Below are 15509 nucleotides of genomic sequence, written 5' to 3' on the forward strand. Positions count from 1 at the left end.
TTTTCTGTTCTGCTAGTCAGATCCTTGAACCTGTTCCCTTGAAACAACGGCAAAACCGAATCACTGCCTCATCCACCCGTCAAGGTTAAAAGAGTGAAAATTATTGGAAAAAATACATTCAGCTGTTGCACGACAAACAGAAAAAAAATGCAGCTCAGCAAATCAAAGCTTAGAAATAATCCTGGCCCTCAAGGTCTCATTTCAGTTTATTTGTTAGTTGCAAAAATGTTAACGTACTGATTTAGTCTCCAGACCCAGCCTGTTCAGCTTAGAGACATGCATATATACACAAATGTATGAGAGGGATAATGTATAACTGACAAGACTTAAAATAAAAGCAGTAACACCAATACCAAAGCATAATCAGCCTTACTCCCCTTCCAAACTTGTGGAATGTCTGTCACAACTGTCAACCTATTTCTATAGGACACACCATTGGAAAACTAGCTAAAAATACATAGCACTGGTATCTTTCTGGCCAGCTTTACACGTTGACATTTCTGGCAAAGAGTTAGGACCTTTAGAGTAGAAACAAAAACAAAAACAACCAAAAATAAATGTTCAGAACATTGGGAAATCTTTATAGTTAAAAAATAATAATAATTTGTATACACCAGCATGTCATTCAATCATGGAATGCGTGTTTTTACCTTTCAAGAAAATTAATTTATATTGGTCCAGAAAGTCACTTTTTCCGGTGTTGGAAATTTCATCAACAATACTCTGCTCTAAATATAGCAGTTATTCCACAACTATTAGCTTTGAATACATAATACTTGGCATGCAGAATAAAACTCTGCAGGTTAAAGCTACATTCCTGCTCAGGAACATGGCTATGAGACAAAACTAGGCCCATTCAATACAAAGATTTGTTTTGAGACAACTCACATAGAGACTGGGCATTCACTGAGCATGTCAGGACATGCTGTTTGTAAGCTCCATCTCCCTTCCTTCACCCCCCCCCCCCCCCCAATTCCCCGCTCTCACCAACAACAGAACAAAGTGGAAGCACTAAAATTTCCGAGCCTTTGCCCATGACATTACAAAGCAATGTTTTTCACCAATGATGACAAAAAAATACATATCATCTATGGAGCGTCAATTCGATGCACCAGTATTTATTGTATTTAGTGCAATTAAAATAGTATATGAATACACCAAATAGAAACTGACAGCACTGTATCCATGCCCCCCTAGAGTATCGTAACAAGTGCTCAGTCTGCAATTTTGCATGTTATATTACATGAAATATTAATTTGAGCGTCTCTACCTCCATCATTATCTGGGTGAAAAATCCCTCCTCTCTTTCAACATAGCAGGTTACTCACATCAGAGTTAAGGGGAGTGGGTCATTCTATTGACCTTAACCAAGCCTCAAATCTAACCTCCGCTTATATGCAGTTACAAAAAAAGCAATTCCAGCCAAGCCACCCTTTGTCGACCAACATTCTTGGAAATATCTTCCACATCTTATGGTGTTTTCACTTCCTTTCTGCAATATGATGACCAGAAATGCACAGTACTCTAAATGTGGCCAAATGTTTCAAACTCAATAGGACCTGCCTGTTTTCTTATTCTACGATCAATCCAAGTATTTGATATTAAGATTGGTTTATTATTCCTGCACCTCATGCAACACAAAAAAAAAACTTTTGTTTTCCGGGTAAATTACCAATAAATAATTATGATCAAGTCATACACAACAGGTAGTGCAAAAAGAGAGAACAGAGTGCAGAATATAGTGTTACATCCATGATGAAAGTGCAGATTAAAAAAAGCACAAGGGCTGCAACGAGATAGATTGGGAGATCAGGAATGCGAGGTCCATTCAAAAGGCTGACAATCGCAATGAAAAAGCTGTTCTTGATTCTGGTGGTACGTGTTTTCAAGGTTTGTGTCGTCTGTCCAACAAGCAAAGGGAGAGGAGGGAATGTCCAGGGCATGAGTGGTCCTTGATTATGTTGTCTGCTTTCTGAGTTTCCAATGCTTTGGGTTTGCTCACCCCAATACACTGTTGCTTAATCTTCATGGACAATTTCATTTTGCTCGTCCACCTGACCATTGATTTCTTCTCGGTCCAAAATATTTGGACTCCCAACCACTGCCACAATGTTTTAGAATATTACCTGCAAACTTAATTATGTTTCCTAAATTTAAGTCTAAGCTATTGAAGAACTTGTTGAGAGGAACGTTGTTACATAAAGGGCAGGCATGTGAGTGAGTTAAAAAAAGAGGTACAGAGCCAAGCGCTTGCGCGAGGTGTACAACGGGGGTCAAAAAATTGGAATAATGAGAATACGGCACTGTACACTGATAACATTTTAAAGTAAATTTGCACATTAATTGATAATCAGCCCCAAAAGGTGGTAATTGGCTTTTCTGCTGTGTTTTATATTTTAACCTTATCTTAATTAATTTAGTTATATAATCTTGCACTTAAATTTAATATTCACTCATTACAGTTCCACCACTGATTTTCTGCCACTCTTGGTTCCAGAGCTTTGATGGTTTATCCAGCCGGCCAAGGAAGTCAGCTGTGGGGATGGATGTGCTGGCTCCAGCTGGGCTGGAGTTCCAGAGCCCCGGCCACAGGTTACAAATTCAACCCACCGATTGGCCGTGGAAGTCCCGATGAGGTCAAGATTGGCTGCCTTGCCCAGCCTAGGTGCCACATTTACGGGGAGACTTCCACGTCGTGGGGAATTTCTCGCGGAACCCCTAGCAGAACCCTAGTGTTCATTACAAGTCTGTACATTGGTTTTTTTCTTTCTTTTTTTGATCCGACTTCTCCGTTTATTTGGCAGTGAAAAACGTGGAAATCTTGTAAAAAGCGCGGAAAATGGATTTAAAAAACGTGGAAATCCGCGGAAAATTCACATGGCTGAAAGGGTGGTATGTCTATGGAATGAGCTGCCAGCAAAGGTGATAGAGGAAGATACAATTATAACATTCAAAACACACAGACAGATTCATAAGTAAATAAAGTTTAGAGAGATATTGGCCACACCCAGGCAAATAGGCTGACAATAGGGCGGCACAGTGGCGCAGCGGTAGAGTTGCTGCCTTATAGCGAATACAGCGCTGGAGACTCAGGTTCGATCCTGACTACGGGCGCCGTCTGTACGGAGTTTGTACGTTCTCCCCTTGACCTGCGTGGGTTTTCTCAGAGATCTTCGGTTTCCTCCCACACTCCAAAGACGTACTGGTATGTAGGTTAATTGGCTGGGCAAATGTAAGAAAAAAAAAAAAATTGTCCCTAGTGGGTGTAGGATAGTGTTAGTGTGTGCGGGGATCGCTGGGCGGCGCGGACCCAGTGGGCCTGTTTCTGCACTGTATCTCTAAATCTAAATCTAAATAGGATTTGTGTAGTTAGGCATCTTGGTCTGCATTGTTGTATTGACGATTTGGTTCATTTCCATGCTGTATAACTATGACTACGAAAAATATGCAGGTACCCATAAAGAACAATCCTTATGGGTTTCTCCTGCTAAATGTAGGATGGGTTTAAGAGAAACGGTAATTATAACAGGAACTTGCTTCAGCCATTTCTGCTTAGATTTGGAGTAAAGAGAGTTAGTCAAGTTTCAGCTGAAGTGAAAGATCGCAAGCAGGTTAAGACCTCAGATGGCGTGGCCACTAAAAATTAAGTGAAATAGGAAAATTATTTTATATTATTAGGATACAAATAACTAAAGAGTCAGGTTTGCATAAAAACCGACGGCCAAAATCCCTATATTTAGCTTTTTAACGCCCAGTCTCCTTATTTGCATTCTTTCCATTTTCTTTAAATACTTCTTTTTTACTTCAGTACAAGTAAATATGAATTCAACCTTGTCCTTTGAACCCCGCACAGAGACGAAGTGAAATATTTTCTTTTGGTCCAACCTTTAAAATAGCCAGACCACTGACCTCAGAACAGTGGAATTTTTGATCCCTGCAGTGAAAGTGGTTTCAATTATAAAGTCAGCTGGAGTAACAAATCTCAGACTTACAGCTCAATGGCACACAAACTACAACATACTGGCATATGTAACACATTAATCTGAAATCCTATAAAAACAGCCCGTCATTTACATTTCAGTTCTTCATTAATTTAATGTAGAAAATCCTTTCGAGCGTCCACATTGGATAGTTCTTCAAAACTTATGTTACCATATCTACTATATCCTCATCAGGTCATACAAGGACTCACATGACCCTGCTCTCAATAAATAATCCAATTCATGAGCCGTTTGAATGAAAATATAATGCACATGCAGGGAAAGAGAACATGAATTCTGGGTAGCAAAGATTAATGCCAGTATATAGCAGAGCATCACATTGATAATACAAGATGAACCCAAAATAGTTAGGTGACTTCAAGGTTGGGATTTAGGAGTTTGATGGAGAAAGGTAACGGTAGAGAGAAATAAATCTTCCCCTGGCTTTTCATAAATTAGAAATTCCTGGAAATATACATCTTGGATAGTAACAACTATTTGCATTTATATAGTGCCCCAAGGTACCATCCAGGAATATCATCTAAATCAGAAAAGAATTCCATTACTTTTTCATAAATAAATTATCAATACATATATCTACCCCGTCTTTTTTTTGCATTGGCAGCAAGGTCAGAGAGGAGTGAGAAAGGTGCGAACACTTATCGATAAGTGCTGCTGAACTCACATATTGAATGTTCGTAAGTCATAGGAACAAAATTAGGCCCTTCAGCCCATCGAGTCAACTCCACCATTCAATCATGGCTGTGAATGCTAGTGTACTCAGTCAACAATCAGCTCAAATTTAAGACTTGTTCAAGATATTGCTATCAAATTATCTGACAAATGATCCTGGTCAAAAAACAACTTATTCTTATGGAAAAACAGAAGTCTGAGATTTGCTCAAGGGGTAAAACTGATCAACAACAAGACATGGTGAGGCCAGATTTGGAGTTTTGGTCACCCTTCTATAGGAAAGATGTTGTTAAGACAGAAATAATATAGAGAAGATTTAAGAGGACGTTGCCAGAACCAGAGGCCCTGAGCTACAGGGAGAGGTTGGACATGCCAGGAGTTTGGAGTGTCAGAGGATGAGGGATGATCTTACAGAGGTGTACAAGATTATGAGGGAAATAGATATGGTAGATGCACAGAGTATTTTACCCAGAATAGGGGAAGTAATAACCCACAAGTGTATGGTGAGAGTGGAAAGATTTAATAGGAATCTGAGGGCCAGTTTTTTTCACACTGAGGGTAGCGGGTATATGGAATAAATAGCTGGAGGAGGCAGTTGAAGCAGGTACTATAACATATAAAACACAGGTAGGTACATGGTTTAGGAAAGGTTTAGAGGGATATGGGCCAAACAAGGGCAGGAGAGACGAGTATAGATGGAGCATCTTGGTCGTCATGGGCAAGTTAGGCTGAAGGGCCTGTTTCCATGCTGCATGACTAGGACTCTAACATGATTATTTTCACAATCATGCAATGAGATACAACTATCTCACTATAAACTCTGCAAAGACTTGGAACATGTCATTTTCAGGATAACAATGCACAGGTTGAGCAATCATCACATTGCTAATATACAAAAAAGCCTCTCTCTCTCTCCTCTCTCTCTCTCTCTCTCTCTCTCTCTCTCTCTCTCTCTCTCTCTCTCTCTCTCTGTCTCTGTCTCTCTGTCTCTCTCTCTCTCTCTCTCTCTCTCTCTCTCTCTCTCATGCGTTAACATTAAAACACATAGGCACCAGATTTGCTAAAGAATTGTGCATCAAATTTAAATATGGCAATGATAAACTGAAAACTGAGACGTTTCACAAGTCTATGAGCGGAAAAAATCTGCAAGGAATTTGGATGTGCAAACGTAATGGTTAGCATGACCTCTGCACTGATTAGCACCATCGCTTTTTGATTTCCACAGGCCACTGGCCCTTCAGCTTTTGAAACTGTTTAGAGCATCCTATTGAAGATAGACACAAAAAGCTGGAGTAACTCAGCAGGACAGGCAACATCTCTGGAGAGAAGGAACGGGTGACGTTTTGGGTCGAGACCCTTCTTTAGACTGCTGTCTGAAGAAGGGTCGCGACCCGAAATGCCACCCGTTCTTTCTGTCCAGAGATGCTGCCTGTCCCGCTGAGTTACTCCAGCTTTTTGTGTCTATCTTCGGTTTAAACCAGCATCTGCAGGTCCTTCTTACACATAGCATCCTATTGAGGTCAGACCTGCTGAAATCCAATTTAATACTATTAATTAGACCAATAAATGTACTCCAAATGCTGGCAACTTTACCATGACGCCACGTTGAAATGGACCCGAGCTACATTCAGGACATGAAGCCAATACTGTACAAGCAGAGGCATTAAGTTTGATGTGTCTGTCAGAAAATACTTTTCCTTCCAATTATTGTATTTCTCTTTTGCCATACATAACCAGACTTTTTTCTGAATGATAATGTTAAATTAAGGTTTGATGAATCCAATAAGAACACATTGCATTAATGAGGTTTAACATGCATAAACAAAATGCAGAGTTGCCGATCTGGGCAAACTGACCAGATCTATTCAATCTACACTGATGGATCAGATTGCTGAGCCCAGCTTAAAGCGAAGGTCACTGTGTAAACAAGGAATTAGCTTCCAAGCCCTGAATTAATAGTAAATGTACAAGCTGTTTCACATTGAGTCACACGTCACTGAATGGAACCAAAGCTGCCGAATCTGCCACTTTACAACTGCTTTAATGATAATTAGTTTTCACATGTGAAAATTACTACTGCCCAGAATCATTATTGGGTATTGTTTAATAGGTAAAATTACTGAAGGCCAATGCTACCATAACAAATATTATCACTTGTTTTATATTTATATACACTCAATATTCTGCTGCCAAGACTCAGCCATCATTAATCTACCCTGTTACCTTTAGAACTTAATGCGTGATTACTGCAAATCCTAAAGTCAATGCGACTGTAAATCGAATACTGTCAAACCTCTAGCTGAAGAACACGAAGTAGGAGCAAGAGTCAGTCAGCCTCTTGATCAAGTTAGTCAGTTTCTCAATCAAGTTATAGTTCATTTCTTTAAACATCACCAGGTACCCGAGGGGGACAAACATCTGAAAAGTGGCTTGGTGTTTCTCCAAATTGTCACTGCAGAATGTTAAGGATTATTCAGGCGTGATAAAATTAAGTGGAAGTATGAGCCATTAATTCACAAACCAGACGACTGAAGAAGGGTCCCGAAACATCACCCATTCCTTCTCTCCTGAGATGCTGCCTGACCTGCTGAGTTACTCCAGCATTTTGTGAATAAATACCTTCGATTTGTACTAGCATCTGCAGTTATTGTCTTATATCAGCCTCCTAGTAACTCAGTTCCAAAGGTCACACCAGGATACATTGCTTCCATGTACCTGATTTTTCATTTTAAAAATAGTAAGCAATGAAGCTACGCACATGAATGCAAGCATCATAAGCACCGCTTCTTATTTAAAATCTAAAAATAGTTCTTATAACTAATTCTGAATAACAAACTAATACGTGTTTAATACAATTTCAATATCCTACACAGCATTTTTGCTTTCCAGCTCAGCATGTAACATTGCACATGTTAAATCTGTTGACAATTATTTACAGGCACTGACATCACAATGGCTAAGCTAAGTGAAATTTGTCATCCTTTAAAACTGGAGACTAGACCGACAGGCAATGTTCCAATTTACAAAATTCCTGATTAAACAATGGTGAAACTATGTATACTTAATTAAACTTTGACATATCACTGCACCATTAGGGTGTGAAGGTCTGGTTATTTAGATCGTAATGCAATACCTGTGTAGGAAAGAACTGCAGATGCTGGTTTAAATCGAAGGTAGACAAAATGTTGGAGTAACTCAGCAGGACAGGCAGCATCTCTGGAAGAAGGAATGGTGACGTTTTGGGTCGAGACACTTCTTAATGCAATGTATTATACAGTATACCATTAATGCCTATAAACTATGTACCAATTGCAAGCTCAGGGATATCTTGGGAATTAGATGGCAATAAAGGACAAGATAGAAGAGCAGAAAAATCAAAAGGGAATTTAAAAGAATCTTCTTTACCCAACAAGTGATGATAAAGTGAAACCTGTTACTATTAATAATAATACATTTATTTTATATAGCGCTTTTCAAGATACTCAAAGACGCTTTACAAAACAAACAAGGCATAAAAACAAACAAACAAAAGATTTGTCCTGACTGAGAAGCGGCGAACAAACAGCGCCAGCGTCCTCTCACGTCAGGGTCCGGCAGTAAACAATAAAGAACACAAGACACACAATTACAATTTAACACAAACAACCATCACAGTGATTGCTCCAGGCACACCCTCACTGTGATGGAAGGCAAAGAAAAGTCTTATCTTCTCCTCATTCTTCTCCCGTGGTCAGGCAGTCAAACTGCTGCCTCGAGGCGATCGAGGCTCCCGATTTTTGAACGGTTTAGACGGTTATTGGAATGGTTGAGACGAATAGCACAGATGTATTTAAATAGGCATGCTTATGCTGATAGTCAGACAACAGCTTCAAAAATACAGCAGTATGAATGTTGAATTCTCAAATTTTAGGTAACCGCTAACATCTGGGAACACAGTTGGTTGGTTAGCATAGGCAAGGTGGGCCAAAGGGCCCGTTTCTTTGCTGCACAGCTCTGTGCTGAGGGGCGAGCTTATTGAAGTGTACAAGATCATGATGAGCATGGATAAAGTGAATGCTCAGTGCCTTTCCCCAGGGTAGAGGATTCTAAAACTAGAGTTCATAAGCTACAGTAAGTAGGGAGAAGGCAGAGAGTTACAAAGTACTTCAGTCTGAAAAAGGGTCTTGACCCGAAACGTCACCCATTCCTTCTCTCCTGAGATGCTGCCTGGCCTGCTGAGTTACTCCAGCATTTTGTGAATATATACCTTCGATTTGTACCAGCATCTGTAGTTATTTTCTTATAAGTACTTCAGAGACAATCTTTTCACCAAGAGGATAATCAGCATCCGAAATGAGCTACCAGAGGAAGCTATAGAAGCAGGTACAATTATAACTTTTTAAAAGACATTTGGACAGATATATAGATAGGAAGAGTTTAGAGGGCTATGGGCCAACTAGCCCAGTATGCCAACTTGCTTGGCATAGGCAAGGTGGGCCAAAGTGGCTGTTTCTTTGCTGCATAGCTCTATGCTTCTGATGTCTGATCATCGTCAGTAAAGATATTCCATGGAATGCTGTGCAAGCAAAGTTTATCAACATTTGATAAATACTACCATTAAACATGACAAAATTACCTATGGGCAGTCAGCCCCCAACATCATTAACTAAAGGTCAGCTCCATCAACTTAAGTCCAAAAAGTGACTGTCTATATTCAAAATGAGTTACACCAGTAAATACAATGATCATGAAGTCATTACCGCTGCAGTTAGAATCAAGATATATTTTTTTAAAGAAAATAAATCAACCCACAATTTTCAGTGTACTTGTTGCATTGTGGTTTCATTTCTCATTTACACTTCAGCATAAATGAACAGTAGCTTGCACATTAATGAATTTAAAGTTCACTAATATTTTTGCAGAGGCTTAAAAGGAGCACCAGATATTGAACCAAAGTAAAAGAACTAGTGGTGGACACAGCAAAGAATACAAGAATCAGAATAGAGTGCTAGTGAAGGTACTGACTGGAGAATTCAAAGGGCGAAGAGAGAAGGATTTAAATAAAGACATGAAAACCACAGCAACTCAGTAACCCATATGCCTTATGTTTGGATTGATGTCATGACCAACAAACACATTTTTCTTTGACAACTAAAGCTTGTCCTGGTACACTGAAGACTATGATGAATTTCAATAACACCTTCCTTCATGGAGATGGTTCCTAAAAACAAAGCCCTCAAGGCTGAGGGTGATTCACTTTCACATTAGTTCTATTGGATCCAAGTTGGCTGACAAGGTCAATGTGGCAAAGTCGCCAGGCAGGTACACTTCCAGAGCAAACTGAACACACTTCCATTTAACCTGCTAACCTCCTGCTGTGATGGAGCTCAAATTAGTGTGCCTATTTCAGAACCCTGGTGTCAAACATACCTGCCCATTGCGTTGGTGGGACACCTTCATTGCTTTGAGCTGGAAAATGAAGATGGATCCCATCTCAGAAGAATACGAGGGATCGTAGCTACCTAGTAGACAACAAGCATTCAGGAATCAAGTCTTAATCTTCAAACACACTTTGCTTCTCACAACCAAAGGCTAAGCTAGCATACTGAAGACAACGCTGATTTTCATCTATGTCTACTTACACGGAGATAGCTCCCCAAGATATGTGGCCCACCATTTCCAGGGTAGTGCTCCTTTACTCCCAGAGATGCTGGATTGCAATGAAATTAGATCTGTTGGTTAAGATCACAACTGGTATACAGTCAAGATGGAAGTACATTTCTGTGGGCGATTAATTATATTAATAATTAATTGAATTTTTCTTAAGAGATGCTGCACAGTGAAGACCAACCTCTTTTGTCTCATTAGATGGAAAGAATACAGGTTGCAAATGGAAGACAACTCTTCCATTGTCACAATAGGATTCATATACTTGCTTTGGAGGTGTACGAAATAAGGTCGTTGATTTGTGATTGCAGTGACTCTTTACCAAGCAAGAAGTTTAGGAATGTTGTCCAGTCCCACTGCCTTGTTTTTCAGCTGGCTTCTGGGCTGTGACTTGTCAGTCTGGGGTATTTGGACCAGATTGTTTGCTGTGTATTCAAGGACCCACATGTCAAAGATAGAGTTCTTCACAGTGCTGCATTCAATAACAACCAACTGTCTCTCTCTAGACTTTTCCAGTTTGCCTCCATTCTCAGCTGGGTGGTCTCGAGTGTTTGGGAAGTAGACGATTTTGATAGAAAGGAAGCTTCAAAGATCTAATCCCCAAAGCAGTCAAACCTCCTGACTACCTAACACTTATCTAAATAACTTTAAATACTTAATTAAACAGACCTTAGTTTTCTCGTCTCTCCTCATAACTTCAGTCTGAACCACGACTTGAAAGGCAGTTTGCCTGCTGTCACCAGCAACTTTTGCTGCTATTACAGAGACATGGCTACAAGAGGACCAGGGCTGGGAACTGAATATTCAGGGGTACACAACGTATAGAAAAGACAGACAGGTGGGCAGAGGGGATGGGGTCGCTCTGTTGGTAAGGAATGATATTCACTCCCTTGCAAGGGGTGACATAGAATCAGGAGATGTAGAATCAGTATGGATAGAAATGAGGAATTGTAAGGGTAAAAAGACCCTAATGGGAGTTATCTACAAGCCCCCAAACAGTAGCCTCGACATAGGGTGCAAGTTGAATCAAGAGCTAAAATTGGCATATCGCAAATGTAATGCTACGGTGGTTATGGGAGATTTCAACATGCAGGTAGACTGGGGAAATCAGGTTGGTAATGGACCCCAGGAAAGAGAGTTTGTGGAGTGCCTCCGAGATGGATTCTTAGAACAGCTTGTACTGGAGCCTACCAGGGAGAAGGCAATTCTGGATTTAGTGTTGTGTAATGAACCTGATCTGATAAGGGGACAAGGTAAAAGAGCCATTAGGAGGCAGTGATCATAATATGATGTTTTACTCTACAAATTGAGAGGGAGAAGGGAAAATCGGAAGTGTCAGTATTACAGTATAGCAAAGGGGATTACAGAGGCATGAGGCAGGAGCTGGCCAGATTTGACTGGAAGGAGGCCATAGCAGGGAAGACGGTGGAACAGCAATGGCAGGTATTCCTGGGAATAATGCAGAAGTTGCAGGATCAATTTATCCCAAAGAGGAGGAAAGATTCTAAGGGGAGTAAGAGGCACCCGTGGATGACAAGGGAAGTCAAGGACAGCATAAAAATAAAAGAGAAGTATAACATAGCAAAGAAGAGTGGGAAGCCAGAGAATTGGGACTCTTTTAAAGAGCAACAGAAGATAGCTAAAAAGGCAATACGGGGAGAAAAGATGAGGTACGAGGATAAGCTAGCCAATAATATAAAGGAGGATAGTAAAAGCTTTTTTAGGTATGTGAAGAGGGAAAAAATAGTCAAGGCAAATGTGGGTCCCTTGAAGACAGAAGCAGGGGAATTTATTATGGGGAACAAGGAAATGGCAGACGAGTTGAACCGGTACTTTGGATCTGTCTTCACTAAGGAAGATACAATCTCCCAGATGTTCTAGTGGCCAGAGATCCTAGGGTGACGGAGGAACTGAAGGAAATTCACATTAGGCAGGAAATGGTGTTGGGTAGACTGATGGGACTGAAGGCTGATAAATCCCCGGGGCCTGATGGTCTGCATCCCAGGGTACTTAAGAAGGTGGCTCTAGAAATCGTGGACACATTGGTGATCATTTTCCAATGTTCTATAGATTCAGGATCAGTTCCTGTGAATTGGAGGGTAGCTAATGTTATCCCACTTTTTAAGAAAGGAGGGAGAGAGAAAACGGGAAATTATAGACCAGTTAGTCTGCCATCAGTGGTGGGGAAGATGCTGGAGTCAATTATAAAAGATGAAATTGCGAAGCATTTGGATAGCAGTAACAGGCTCGTTCCGAGTCAGCATGGATTTACGAAGGGGAAATCATGCTTGACTAACCTTCTGGAATTCTTTGAGGATGTAACTAGGAAAATTGACAGAGGAGAGCCGGTGGATGTGGTGTATCTTGACTTTCAGAAACCCTTTGACAAGATCCCACATAGGAGATTAGTGGGCAAAATTAGAGCACATGGTATTGGGGGCCGGGTACTGACATGGATAGAAAATTGGTTGACAGACAGAAAGCAAAGAGTGGGGATAAATGGGTCCCTTTCAGAATGGCAGGCAGTGACTGGTGGGGTACCGCAAGGCTTGGTGCTGGGACTGCAGCTATTTACAATATACATTAATGACTTGGATGAAGAGATTAAAAGTACCATTTGCAAATTTGCAGATGATACAAAGCTGGGTGGTAGTGTGAACTGTGAGGAAGATGCTGTGAGGTTGCAGGGTGACTTGGACAGGTTGTGTGAGGGGGCGGATGCATGGCAGATGCAGTTTAATGTGGATAAGTGTGAGGTTATCCACTTTGGTGGTAAGAATAGGAAGGCAGATTATTATCTGAATGGTGTCAAGTTAGGAAAAGGGGACGTACAACGAGATCTGGGTATCCTAGTGCATCAGTCACTGAAAGGAAGCATGCAGGTACAGCAGGCAGCGAAGAAAGCCAATGGAATGTTGGCCTTCATAACAAGAGGAGTTGAGTATAGGAGTATAAGAGGTCCTTCTGCAGTATTACAGGGCCCTAGTGAGACCCCACCTGGAGTACTGTGTGCAGTTTTGGTCTCCAAATTTCAGGAAGGATATTCTTGCTATTGAGGGCGTGCAGCGTAGGTTTACTAGGTTAATTCCCGGAATGGCAGGACTGTCATATGTTGAAAGACTGGAGCGACTAGGCTTGTATACACTGGAATTTAGAAGGATGAGAGGTGATCTTATCGAAACATATAAGATTATTAAGGGGTTGGACACGTTAGAGGCAGGAAACATGTTCCCAATGTTGGGGGAGTCCAGAACCAGGGGTCACAGTTTAAGAATAAGGGGTAGGCCATTTAGAACGGAGATGAGGAAAAGCTTTTTCAGTCAGAGAGTTGTAAATCTGTGGAATTCTCTGCCTCAGAAGGCAGTGGAGGCCAATTCTTTGAATGCATTCAAGAGAGAGCTAGATAGAGCTCTTTAGGATAGCGGAGTCAGGGGGTATGGGAAGAAGGCAGGAACGGGATACTGCTTGAGAGTGATCAGCCATGATCACATTGAATGGTGGTGCTGGCTCGAAGGGCCGAATGGCCTACTCCTGTACCTATTGTCTATTGCCACAGATACAACCGACTGACTTCCCATTTAGCATTTTGCTATTTTATTTCAGAATCCACAGGGAGGGCTCAATTTCCTTAAAGTGACTTTTACTGGAGTTCTGATAAATGCATTCCCTTTGACCATGCTTTATATCTTGCTTATTTGGCCAATACAGTATCGTGTATTTTGTCATCCGAAACATTGCCATTTTGGAACCCATTAATACACGCCATTTTCCATAATCTTGTTTGCTTAGTTGCAACTTTGTGCATCACAAAATCAGAACCAGTTTAGTTTAGTTTAGAGATACAGCGCGGAAACAGGCCCATCGGCCCAGAGTCCACACAGTCCAGCAATCTCCACTCATTAACACTTTCCTACACACACTAGGGACAATTTACACATACACCAAGCCCATTAACCTACATACCTGTACGTCTTCGGAGTATGGGAGCAAATCGAAGATCTCAGAGAAAACCCACATGGTCATGGGAAGAACGTACAAACTCCATACAGACAGTACCCTTAGTCAGGATCGAACCTGGGTCTCCGATGCTGCAAGGCAGCAACTCTACCACTGCGCAACCGTGTCGCCCATGTTAAATAAAAGTCACAGGGAATCTTGGAGCAACAGATTATTTAATAAGAAAATGAAAAGTGAAGAATTGCATATAAATTTAATCTTGAATGCTTTACATTTTGAGGGTTAGCACATAGATGGGGAAGCTTTCATGGTGCTAGCTTTGCTGTTTCAGCAGATAGTCAAGGATTCATGGATCTTCAATATCTGGATGAGCATGTCATGGAATCGTAAGCAGCCCAAGAACAAAAGATGAAATAAAATAAGGAAGACAATTGTCTATTCATCCAAAATGATTCATTTGGTCTGGCCAACAGACATTTAATAGGCATTTTAACTTCATTATTTTCCTCAAAGCATCCATTACAAGGGTCAATTACCCTTTGCATACAAAAATTATTCCTGATAAACATCCTGCTGTCCCACTTAAATTAAATGTTGATTTCTGATCACTGTTTCAGTACATTGATCTGTCAATCAATGCAATTTTGATTTATGATTCAAGTCAAACAAAATTAAATTGTTTAATTAACCCAAGTAATTGATTTAGCACCTGTGACCTACAAGGATTCCAGTCTTGCTTCACAGGCAGTGTGCTTGGACAACCAATCTAAATAAGAGCCTAAATTATTCATTCCAAAGTTGAAGAAAACAGCCTTCAACAGTTCAGTTATCTATCACAGATCAAAATAATTGAATTCACATCACTGTCATTTCAATTGGTGTAGAAACATTTTCAATGTGGGTTTAACTGGGCCTGTGGGATGTGAAAGACAAAACATTTGCATTACATCATTAGGCCACTCAAACCCATCAGTTCACTTCTCAGTCCCTTTACCAGAGGAATGAAAAGCTGGCCAAACAGCATAGCTCCTCCTGCACTTTTCGTTTTGCTCAAGATGCGACTACCACAATCTTTTGTGTTTCATACTCCAACTACATGTTTGGAGCGCTCCAAGGAAACCAACCAATTTGAAGTGCATTTCTCTTAAACTGGATTTCTGAACCATATTTAGTACAAGCTTTGCTTTGATGAAGTATATAGTAAATCCCATTATCCACAGTAGGGACAACACA

At 40.6% G+C, this 15509-nt stretch overlaps 1 protein-coding gene across 3 annotated transcripts in view; it reads right to left on the minus strand.

Annotated features, from left to right (window-relative positions):
• Positions 1 to 15509, minus strand: part of LOC144607836 (F-box/LRR-repeat protein 20) — a 109356-nt gene that overhangs the window by 65886 nt on the left and 27961 nt on the right. The gene's annotated exons all lie outside the window — the stretch shown is intronic.

Source organism: Rhinoraja longicauda, chromosome 29 (assembly GCF_053455715.1).
Source record: "Rhinoraja longicauda isolate Sanriku21f chromosome 29, sRhiLon1.1, whole genome shotgun sequence".
Classification (NCBI taxonomy): domain Eukaryota; kingdom Metazoa; phylum Chordata; class Chondrichthyes; order Rajiformes; family Arhynchobatidae; genus Rhinoraja; species Rhinoraja longicauda.